Raw genomic sequence first — 10,457 nt, 5'->3', positions numbered from 1 at the left:
GTGGACCCTAGAGCCCTAACTGTGAACACAGAAGACCTGAATCTAGGGCAGAGAAATCGCGTCACTTTCTTTCCTCCCCCAGCAGACACTGCAGCTCCCACCCAGCTCCAGGTTCAGGCCCAGCAGTGCCGAACCCTCCCGAGTGGTGAAGGGCCCGGATGTCTCCATTTCGCACGTGATTTCCTTCTGTAATGTGAGAGAGGCGTAAGGAGGCTTTTATGTTTGGAATCTCCTAAAAGTTGCTTTTTTATGTGTGAGAAAATTGAAAAGGGAGAGAATTAAATCTGAATCGATGGATGGGAAAATATGGCTTATTGAAAACACTCCATTTTCCATACAATTTTACATTAAGAAAGAAAAATAAAAAACAAAGACCACCCCTACTTAGCACAACGCAGTCCAAATGTTTGCGACCAATGGTTTATGGAAATAGTTCAGTTGAAATCATTTTTAAAGGCAAAAATCAAAATTAAAACAGCTTTTGATGATTCCCTTCACAACATTAGCTGGCAGATCTCCTGTGGGACAGGTTAGAGTGTTCCACAGGACGCATTTGGAATTTAGTGATTTCCACGGTACTGACTTAAAAAATGGTATGAAGCTGACTGCAAGGGAACTGGTGATTTCAAATTAAAATGAAGCTAAAGTGAAAGTACATCACCACTGGCTTCTGTCACCACAGCGCCGCAGACTGAATGGAGATTGTTCTGGAGAACAAAGCTCCAGAACTCTGAAGTGCCCTTCACTTTGGGTCAGCGTCCTGGGCGGAGTGGAGGTGCCATCTGCCCCACGGAGTCTTCGGTTGCATCCACACACTGAGCTGGAAGCCGGAGTAGGAGGTTTCCGCGGCGCCTGACTGAACGCCATCATGTGCCGACTTCATGTCCTCTGAGCGGTTCACTGACCACATTTTGGATGGAGCCCATGGACAATTTCTCAGTCCGCTCTTTAGGGCCAATCCATAGCTGGCTTTGTTCTCACTTGAAGGTGAGTCTTCAAGACTGACTGTACCTGCGGGGCAAAGGTACCCCTGGCAGGCACTCCCGGAACCCTAACGGAGGCATCACACCTTCCGGGTTTTCCTTTATCCAACACCTTCCTGTGTTGTTTCTGCCTTGTTCTCTCTGGCCGTGGCATCATCCCGTCTCTGGGTGTGTTGACTGCGAAAACGCCATTTGTCGTGGTGCTGACCACCACGAGCCTGGCCCCACTGGTTGCTTTGATTTCCCTCAGCTGCTTATGCTGGGGGGCGAGCCCCTGCTTCAGGACCCTCTGCATGGCAGGCGGGAGACCTGTGATGGGCTTCAGCTCAGAACCTGTGCCGTCCAGGAGAACCTTCACGTCGTGCGTGGTCTTCTTCCCCATGATCTTCAGGTCCACCGGCTCCAGCTCCCTGCCTGCGCCGCTGCCCGCCGCCCTTGCTGACGGAGGCCCGGGCCAGGGCTGTCTGCAGGCTGCCTCAAGCGTCACAGGGGTCCTGGGCCACGGCCCCCGCAGTGGCTTCGGCCGCCTCGCCATTGAGGGGCCATGTGGCCGCCTTGGTGACCACCGTCTTGGCCTCCGTGTCCATGTCTGAGTCTTCCACGCCGCCTGGGGCCCCGGCCACCGCCCTGATGATCGTGTACAATGCCACTGCTCAGAGGCTGTTGGGAAGAAGCCAGCGGACTCCAAAAAGAACCTGTTGCATAGGAAAAAAAATTCTAAGGGACAACAGAAGGTCGTAGTTTACTTGGTGTGTCCCTCCTCATGCCCATACAGTAATGGTGTGTTCCAGTCAGGGCGTCTCAAATCGACAGAAGACGGCAACTTAGCAAGAAGTGGCTGTGTGTGCACCGGCTAAGAGAATTAAGGGTGCAAGAGCCCCTGGTTTGGTCCAAAGATGAAAAACTGACGAGGATGAAGTCTATATATTGTTTTTCCTTGAGTTTAAAGCACAGCATGAGAGACTGGTTTAAGTCACATTCTCTGAGAGGCTCTGTGCACTAACAGCAGATCCCAGGCAACCCTGGGCCACCTGAAAGACACTGCTCTTGGGTGCCCGCACTTGGCCCGGGGACAGCCCTGCACCAGCACAGCCACTGTGTGATGGCGACACCGGTGCCTGCCCAGGACCTGCTCTGCCCGCCCACGGGAATCGGGCAACGCTGGCCCAGAGCTGCCCAGGGAGCACCGGGGACGGGGCAGAGGCTTGGGTTGCACATGGGCCGGACGGACAGCAAGCGGGGGTCACAGGGGACCTGATTCAGAGAGAGGGGCGCCGTGGCTTCTCCCAGCCACTGCTGGCTCACGGTGCAGATGCGGGAGGACGTGGCGGGCAGTGCATTACCCTCAAAAGCTCGAAGCGTGCTGCTTCTCTCTGCCCAGGGAGGAGGACGGCCACCAGTCCGCTCCTCCTGGGAACAGGGGCTGGTCCCAGAGTCACCTCGCTTTGCAGGTGAGGCGACTGAGGCACACAGGGTGGAGAATCCCAGGGCTGTGTGGCCAGCTTGTCACTCTCCAGCCTGCCCTTCTCACGCTGTCCAAGTCCCCGCCATGTCCACGGGGCTGGACGCGTGTCCAAAGGCACAGCCCACAGAAGGGAGAACTTGTTTATTTCTTCTTCTGAAAGAACGACTGTTTTTTCTCTCTTAAAAGAGTGCAGACACGTCGTGTCCGACTCCCACGACAACTGTGTCACTATGCGCCGTGGACTTGAGCCCAGGACGCCCGCACAGCACCTAGAGCAGGGACCTCCACTGTGCTGTGCCGTTCGTTTCCTGCCTTCAGTGGCTTCCGTCCCTTTTGCTGTTATCCTGTCCTGGCCACTCCTGACCAAGCTCCACCAGCTGCCGTGGCGTCGGAGGGGAGGTGTCCTGGTTGGCCTTCCACGCGCTGTCAGGCTTCCACCCGTGGGCAGCCCACACGCTGGGTGCCTTGCGGCCAGTTCTCCTCAGCAATCAGCCAACCTGCAGCCCAGCGTCTGGCAGGTGGCAGGAGCCGGCAGCATTTACCAAGTTCTTCACACTAAGAGTGTCTGCAAGACAGCTCTCCACTTACCATAAACGATTTCGCTTTTAGATTCATATGATGATGCTGATTCTTTTTTAGTAACTTTCTTTTGCATAAAATTAAAAGAAATTTTGAAGGTGCAGGAAGGACAGGTAGAGCCTGGCTGTGGCCCTGGTGTCAGAGTGTGTGTAGGTGACAGCAGCTCCAGAAGGGCCCTTGGGGCTGGGAGAGGTCTGTGCCTTTCTTACAGAACAGCAGGGGTGTTTCGAGTGCTCCTCCTGTCGGGTGATGGAGTATCTGAGTAGTAGATTGTTCAGGTTGCTGACAGTCTGCCTTCTGGTTAAGCAGAACAAACATCTCTTTCACTTTTTTGCCATTTCTGTTTATCATACAGATATTCTGTTTTGGTGTAATGCTTTTTTGTTTATCTATTTTGAGACAGGGTCTGGTTTTGCTATGTAGTTCACTCTGTAGCCCAAGCTGGCCTTGAACTCATGGCAATCCTCCTGCCTCAGCCTCCTGAGTGCTGGGACTACAGGTGTATTCTTTTACACGGGCTTACTGGAGCCCCTTCTGCAGGCCACCTGCGCCTTGGCGGCAGTTCCCATGTGCCAACCTCCCCACGGCTGGCTCTGTGCCCCACCCACAGCCTCCTCTATGCACCCACAGAGGCACCTTGGGCCTGGCTCAGAGCACGTGGACACCAGTGACACGTGTGTCCCTTGGTGTGTGGCCCCAGGAAGAGTTGAAAGAGAAGCTGCACCGAGAGGGAAGTCACTGCTGGTTTAAGAAGTCTCCAGGGATCCAGGCATGGAGGCACACACTGTCTGTCACCTAGCACTCGGGAGGCTGAGGCAGGAGGATTGTGACTTTGAGACCCTGTCTCAAAGAAAAACACAAGCAGAACAAAACAGAAATTTCCAGAATAAGATGGTGGTAGGGATTTGGATCTATTACAAAATCAAGCCAACCCAAGAACTCTAAGCAGAGGACCTGGCCTGCACTTTCCGGCAGAGGTCCCCTGACTGAGAGACCAGGCTGACACCACAAGGAAGTGGGCTCCTCAGCAGAGTCCTGGGACCTCTCAGAGCCTCATCCTGACTGTGGGGCCCAGCCCCGGGTGCAGCCAGCAATTCTTAGAACCCCCTGTTATGGGTTTAATATGCAGTGACCCCAAAGACCCGCACATGGAGGCAGCAGGGTTCAGAGGGGCCTGGACTACTGGGCACCAACCCCATCAGCAGGAGGCAGCCCAGGGGAGGAGGGAGGTCGCTGGCACCTTTCTGAAGGGTAGAGCTCATCCTGGTACCTTCCCCTGTCTGTCTCTGTGCTTCCTGGCTGCTGTGAGGCGAGTTGCTTTCCTATGACAGGGTCTTCTGTGGTAATATTTCTTTCTTCTTTCTTTCTTTCTTTCTTTCTTTCTTTCTTTCTTTCTTTCTTTCTTTCTTTCTTTCTTTCTTTCTTTATTTCCTTTCTCTTTCTTTCTTTCTTTCTTTGTTTTTATGGTACTGTGATCGAACTTGGGTCCTTGCACTTGCAAGACAGGCAGCAGGACCAGTGAGCTAATTCCCTGGCCCTGTGGTGATATTTCTGCCTCACCACAGGCCTAGAAGCCATGGAGTTGGCCAACCATGGACCAAATCTCTGAAACCATGAGCCATAGTAATCTTTCCTTCTTAAAATTTGGAGTATTTGTCACGGTGACAGAAAGCTGACAAATACACCCCCAAATCTAGAGTCTTCTTTAATAGTTCCTAGTTTCTAAAAATGATAATGAATTCAAATATCTTAACACTGGGCACTGTGAATGTTAGGGACCTGATGCTGCCATCACAGGCTGCATTTTCCTGGTGCTTCTTGGCTCTTAAAGACCTCCTGCTCTTATCTTTGGTTTTCCTTCCCCCCCAAGGCCACAGAGGTCTGGAGAGGTTAAACCTGTTTCTCCAGGACCGAACCCATAAAGGTCAACCTGGCCTGTGATAGGTTAAAGGTAGCCCACTCCTCATAAGTAAGCAACAGCCCAGCCCAAAACTGATAAGAGGACCTTCCTGTCTTTGCTCTTCTCTTCCCTCTCTCCTCTCTCCCTGACCTGCCTCCCTAATAAGTCTCCCACTGGACCTCTCGGTGTGTGGCCTGGTTGTTGAGCGTCTCTGTGCCTCTACAGTGAGCAGCCCTGTGAAGACAGCCGGTGTCTCATTGGTTTGTGACTCCACCTTGGGTCACGCCAGGGATTCTCTGGGTCAGAACCTGCCCAGGCCCAGGCCGGCCACCTAAGCCACCTATGCTGGAGCCAGCTGCCCTGGACACAGGCACCTGAATCCGATTCTCCCTTACCAGTGGGCTGGGGAAGAGGCTCGGTGATTAATAATTTGTCCTTGATGGGACTTGTGTGAGAAAAGATGCTGGGCCTTGCTGGAAACAAGCCATTGCCATTCAAGGAGGGCAGGCCCGCCGGAGAAGAGGGGCCGGGGTGCCGAGAACCTGCCTTCCTGTAACCCCAGACACTGGTAATGGATGAATCCTGCGGCAGGGAGGCCCTAGGGGTCAGGGGCGCTGCAGACGAAGGGAGGAAGCTGTGCTCCAGTGAACGACCAGGCTAGCACCATGCGGCCTGTCCAGGCTGGCTCGGCCCGGCGGGCATCCTCACCCAGGCCCAGGCCCCTTCCCACCGAGCATGGGAAATTAGGGGGTGTGGAGGTTCGGGCTGGAATCCGAACAGCTGCTCCCATGCGACAGTTCTCTCCGTTCTCTGAGACGGGAACAAATGGCGTTGTTCACGGCGCCGAGGGGTAGAGCTGGTTACTCTTACAGTAAAGCTACAGGGTTTGTAGAAGCTTTAGTGTATCTCCCAGGGCCATTGTTAGGAACTGGGAAACAGTTTTGCAATTGCCTTGACAACGATACAAATGCAAAGTGGGTTTTTATTATTAAAATTTAAACATGTCAAAGGTTAAGCAACAGTTTCTCATTCATCTTTACAGTTTCTAAATAAAATATCCATAGACTTTAAAATTTTTTTTTTTTTGGCCCTGGCTCTCTTTTGATTTAGAATTTTTGTATTGTTTTGAATTTTTATTAGGACACGTTTGCAGTACATAATGATTACATTCACAGTGGGGAGGAGTTGGTGCGTGTGCAAAACACATCTTAATTCTTTTTACTTCCCCTTCCCCTCCCCTCTCTCCTTCTTGCACTTTATTTATTATGCATGTTTGTGATACAGAACAGCGATGTTTGCTTTTGGGGACTGCACATGCATATAACAATCTTGATCATTTTCAATTCCTTTATCTTCCTCTCCTTTCCCCACCCCTTACTCCTCCAAAAGTCTAATTTCTAGTTCCTTATTGCCTCTCCTATTATTCTATTCTAGCCTTGTTTAGATTTCTCACATAAGAGAAAGCATGCACGATTCCACGTTCCGAGTCTGCCTCATGATTCTCAGTGTGGTGGTCTCGAGGTCCTCCCGTCTGCCTGCACGTGACGTGGTTTCATTCTTCTTTACAGTGGGTTAACGTTCCCTTCTGTCTGTAAATCCCACAGTTTCTGTTTCCATCCACCTGCTGACAGGCACCTAGGCTATTGGCAGAGCTTAGCTGTTTTGAATTGTGCCATTAAAACGTGGGCAGGGTGATGTATCACTGTAGTACTCTGTTTACTTCTGTCAGGAGCGAGAGAGGGAGGGGGACACAGGGAGGGAGGGGCGGGGTCAGTGGCACTGGTAGTGTTCGGAGGGTCCATCATGCTGGCTTCTATGGGGGTGTACTAGGTGACGCGCCCACGGGCAGTGTGGGAGGGTTCCTCTCCTGTCTCCCCGCTTTCCTTTTTCTGTTGTGTTCTGGATGAAGGAGTAAGACTGAATCTCAAAATAGTGTTGATTTTCATTTTCCTAATGGCTAAACAGGCCAACCTGTTCTCATCTATTTTTTGTTCATTTGTACTTCTTTTGACCTGTGTCTGTTCAGTTCTCTTACTCATTTGTTGATTCTGTCATTTGTTCTGGGCTCTTTATATATTCTAGATATTAATCTATCTGAAGAGTAGCTGGTGAAAACCGTCTCCCATTCTGTAGGTTTCTCTTCACTTTGTTATTTGCTTCCTCTGTTGTAGTAAACTCTTTAATTTGATGTAATCTCATTCATTGATTTTTGATATTATTTCCTATGCTTTTGGAGACCTATTTGGGAAATCTCCCGCTACCTACAGCTTCAAGTGTTTCCACCGGTGCCTTCAGTGGTTTCAAAGATTCTGCTTTTCCATCCAGGCCTTTGGTCCCATTTGGATTTTAGTGTAGGGGACGAGGTGGGGCCCAGCACCCACCTGCAAGTGGACACCAGCCTCCCTGAGCCTCTCTTTTCCCTGGCGCGTGTTTTTGGCCCCTTTGTCAAAATCAGATTGGGGTTGCTCTCTCATTTTCTGCTCTGCTCCTTGGAACATGGCAGCGCAGTGACGCCTCCAGCTTTGCTCAGGAGCGCTCTTCTTATTCTGGGTCTCTTCTGATTTCAAATGAAGTTTAGGACTTTTTCTAGTTCTTTGGAGAATGTTGTTTGTATTTCAATAAGGACTACATCACGTTTGATAACATTGCCATTTACACAGTATTAGTACTTCTGGTCAAAGACAAGGGAGGTCTTTGCATCCTCTAATGTCCCCTTCACTTTCTTCGGGGTTCTGTACTTATCATTATCGATGACTTTCTCCTCCTTGGTTAGGCTAAATCCTAAACATTTAAGTTTTTTGGTGCAAATGTGAATGAAACTGCTTTCCTTATATTTTTCTCAGTGAGTTCATGATGCTATTGATGGCCGTGTGTTGATTTTGTATCCTGCTACTTTTCTAAAATTGTGAGATCTAAAAGTCTTCTGGAAAATATAAGTCTTCTGGTGGAGTTTTTGTCTTTGATGTAAAGGATCATTTTATCTACAAATGTGATGATCTGACTTCTTTTTCTGTTTGTCTCCCTTTTGTTTCCTTCTCTTGCCTGACCGCTCTTGCTGAAGTTTGGAGTACTGTACTAAACAGGAGAGGTGAGAGTGGACATCCTTGTCTCATGCCTGATTTTAGAGGAAAAGCTTTTGGTTTTCCTCACGCAGGATGATTTAGGGCCTGGGTTTGTCACATATGGCTTTTATCAGTGTGAGGTTAGAGCCTTATATACCTATTTTCCTTTCTTTTTGGGGGGTGGTGCCGGGGATTGAACTCGGGACTTTGTGCTTGCAAGGTAGGCAGCGGCATCACTGAGCTGAATCCCCAGCTCCCTATTTTTTTCTTTCCTTTCTTTGCTTGTTTGTGAGACAAGGTCTTACTATGTAGTCCAGGCTGCCCTTGAACTCATGGCAGTCTCCCGCCTCAGCCTCTCTGCTGGGGTGATAGGCATGTACCACCACGCCTGGTCCCTATTTTCATCAGGGTTTTTATCATGAAAGATTGTTGGACTTTGCTGAAGACTTTCTCTGTGTCTGTTGAGATGATCAGTGGGACTTTTGTCCTGGATTCTCTTTATGCAGTGAGTCACACTGACTGACGTAGGTGTGCTGAGCCGTCCTTACCTTCCTGGGATGAGACTGTGCTGTAGGATGATTCTAATGAGCTGCTGAATTCTGTTTGCAAGAACTTATTGAGGATCTTTTTGCACACATGTTCACCAAGATTCTGGCCTGTAGTTTTCTTTTGTTCTTGGATCCTTGTCCAGTTTTGGTATCAGGGTAATGCTGGCTTCACGGAAAAGTTCTAGAAGCATCCCTTCTTTTTCTATTACATGGAAGAGTTTGGGGGGTAGTCATGTTAGCTCTTTTCTAAAGCCCTGGGAGAATTAGGGGTAAAGCTCACCAGGTCCCAGGCTTTTCTTAGTTGATAGAGTGTTTATTACTACATCAACCTCATTTCTTGTTATTGATCTGTTCATTTTTTTTATACCTTACTTCAATTTTGGTAGGTTGTATATATCTAGGGACCTATCCATTTCTTCAGGACTATCTAATATATTGGAATATAAATTTTCAAAATAATTTCTAGTAGTTCTGTAGACTGATGATGTCTGTTGTGACTTCACCTTTTGCATCTCTAATTTTGTTAATTTGGGCCTTGTCTGTTGTTCTCTCTTTTTCTTTTTTTTGACACAGAGTCTCACTTTGTAGCTCAGGCTGGCTCTGAACTCACTATGTAGCCCAGGCTGGCCTCCAACTTTTGGAGATAGGTATGCACCACCACGCCTGGCTTTGTCTCTGTTGTTTTGGTAAGTTTGGCTAAGAGTTTATTAATGTTGCTTAGCTTTTCAAAGAAAAACTCTTCGATTCATTGATCCTTTGTATTTTTTATTTCAATTTTATTAATTTCCACTCTGATCTTATTGTCTTTCTTTCTACAAATTTTGGGATTGATTGTTCATGTTTTTCTAGTACTTTGAGATCATCAAGTTATTTATTTGGGATTGCTCTGTTTTTCTGATATAGTCACCCAGAGCTAAAACTTCTCTCTTAGATTTGCTTTCATTGTGTCTCACAATTTCTGATATGCTGTGTTTCCATTGTCATTTGATTCTAGGAATATAAAATTTTCTTTCAATTTTTTTAGTAACTTATCGATAGTTCAAGAATGAATTGTTCAATTTCCATGTGTTTATGTAGTTTCTGTTGCTATTGATTTCTAGTTTCATTCCATTATAATCTACTAGGATGCATGAGATCTTTTCAGTTCTTTTGTGTTTATTGAGACTTGCTTTATGGTATGAAAAAGGGTCTACAGTGGCACCTTAGTTCACGAATGCTTTTGTTGGCAAACAAGAGTTTAGTTTGCCAACAAAAGCATTTGGCAAAAGTTTGCTTTTGTCTGCAAACTCTTCATTGGGTGACAAACACAGCCATGCCCATCTTTCTTACACAAACAAATGTGGCCGTCTTCTCCAAAATTGTAGGACAGATTAAGTCTGTGAACTGAGGTCACTGTATTTTGGAGAAAGTTCCCTGGGCTGCTGAAAAAGAACATGTATTCTGCTGTTATTGAATGAAACATCCTGCAGATAGCTGCTAACTCCATTGATCTATTATATGCTAATATTAACACTAATGTTTCTTCAGTGGTCTCTTGCCTGGCTACTTGTCCATTTGTGGGAACGGGGTATTGATTGTAACTCGGGCCTATCTGTCCTTTTGTCAAGCAGTATTTGTTTTATGAAACTGGGTGAGCCAATGCTTGGTGCATTTATATTTACAACTGTTTCTCATCTTGGTGAATTGTTCTCTGTTCCTTCTGACTTTCCATCCTTTCCCTTTCAGGCTGTGTGTGCCTTTGCAGACAAGCAGTGTCTCTTACAGGCAGCGTACTGATGGCCTTGGTCTTTGGTTTGGTTTGTCAGCCTGTGTCTTTACTAGAGGGTTAAGACTATTTACATGAAATGTTATTATTGTAAGGTATGTACTAACTCCTGTCGCTTTGTCTTAATTTTTTTTTTTTTTTTTTTTTTTTTTTTT

The 10,457-nt window shown here is 47.8% G+C and overlaps 1 protein-coding gene and 1 pseudogene across 1 annotated transcript in view; both read right to left on the bottom strand.

Moving 5' to 3' along the window:
* The window catches only part of Rftn2 (raftlin family member 2), a 42,157-nt gene that overhangs the window by 22,697 nt on the left and 9,003 nt on the right, over positions 1-10,457 (bottom strand). The gene's annotated exons all lie outside the window — the stretch shown is intronic.
* LOC104867553 lies at positions 585-1,636 on the bottom strand (annotated as a pseudogene).

This window comes from Fukomys damarensis, unplaced genomic scaffold (genome assembly GCF_012274545.1).
Source record: "Fukomys damarensis isolate Sample0158 unplaced genomic scaffold, DMR_v1.0_HiC HiC_scaffold_26, whole genome shotgun sequence".
Classification (NCBI taxonomy): domain Eukaryota; kingdom Metazoa; phylum Chordata; class Mammalia; order Rodentia; family Bathyergidae; genus Fukomys; species Fukomys damarensis.
The sequence above is the reverse complement of the archived record's forward strand: the minus strand, read 5'-3'. Positions and strand labels throughout refer to the sequence as shown.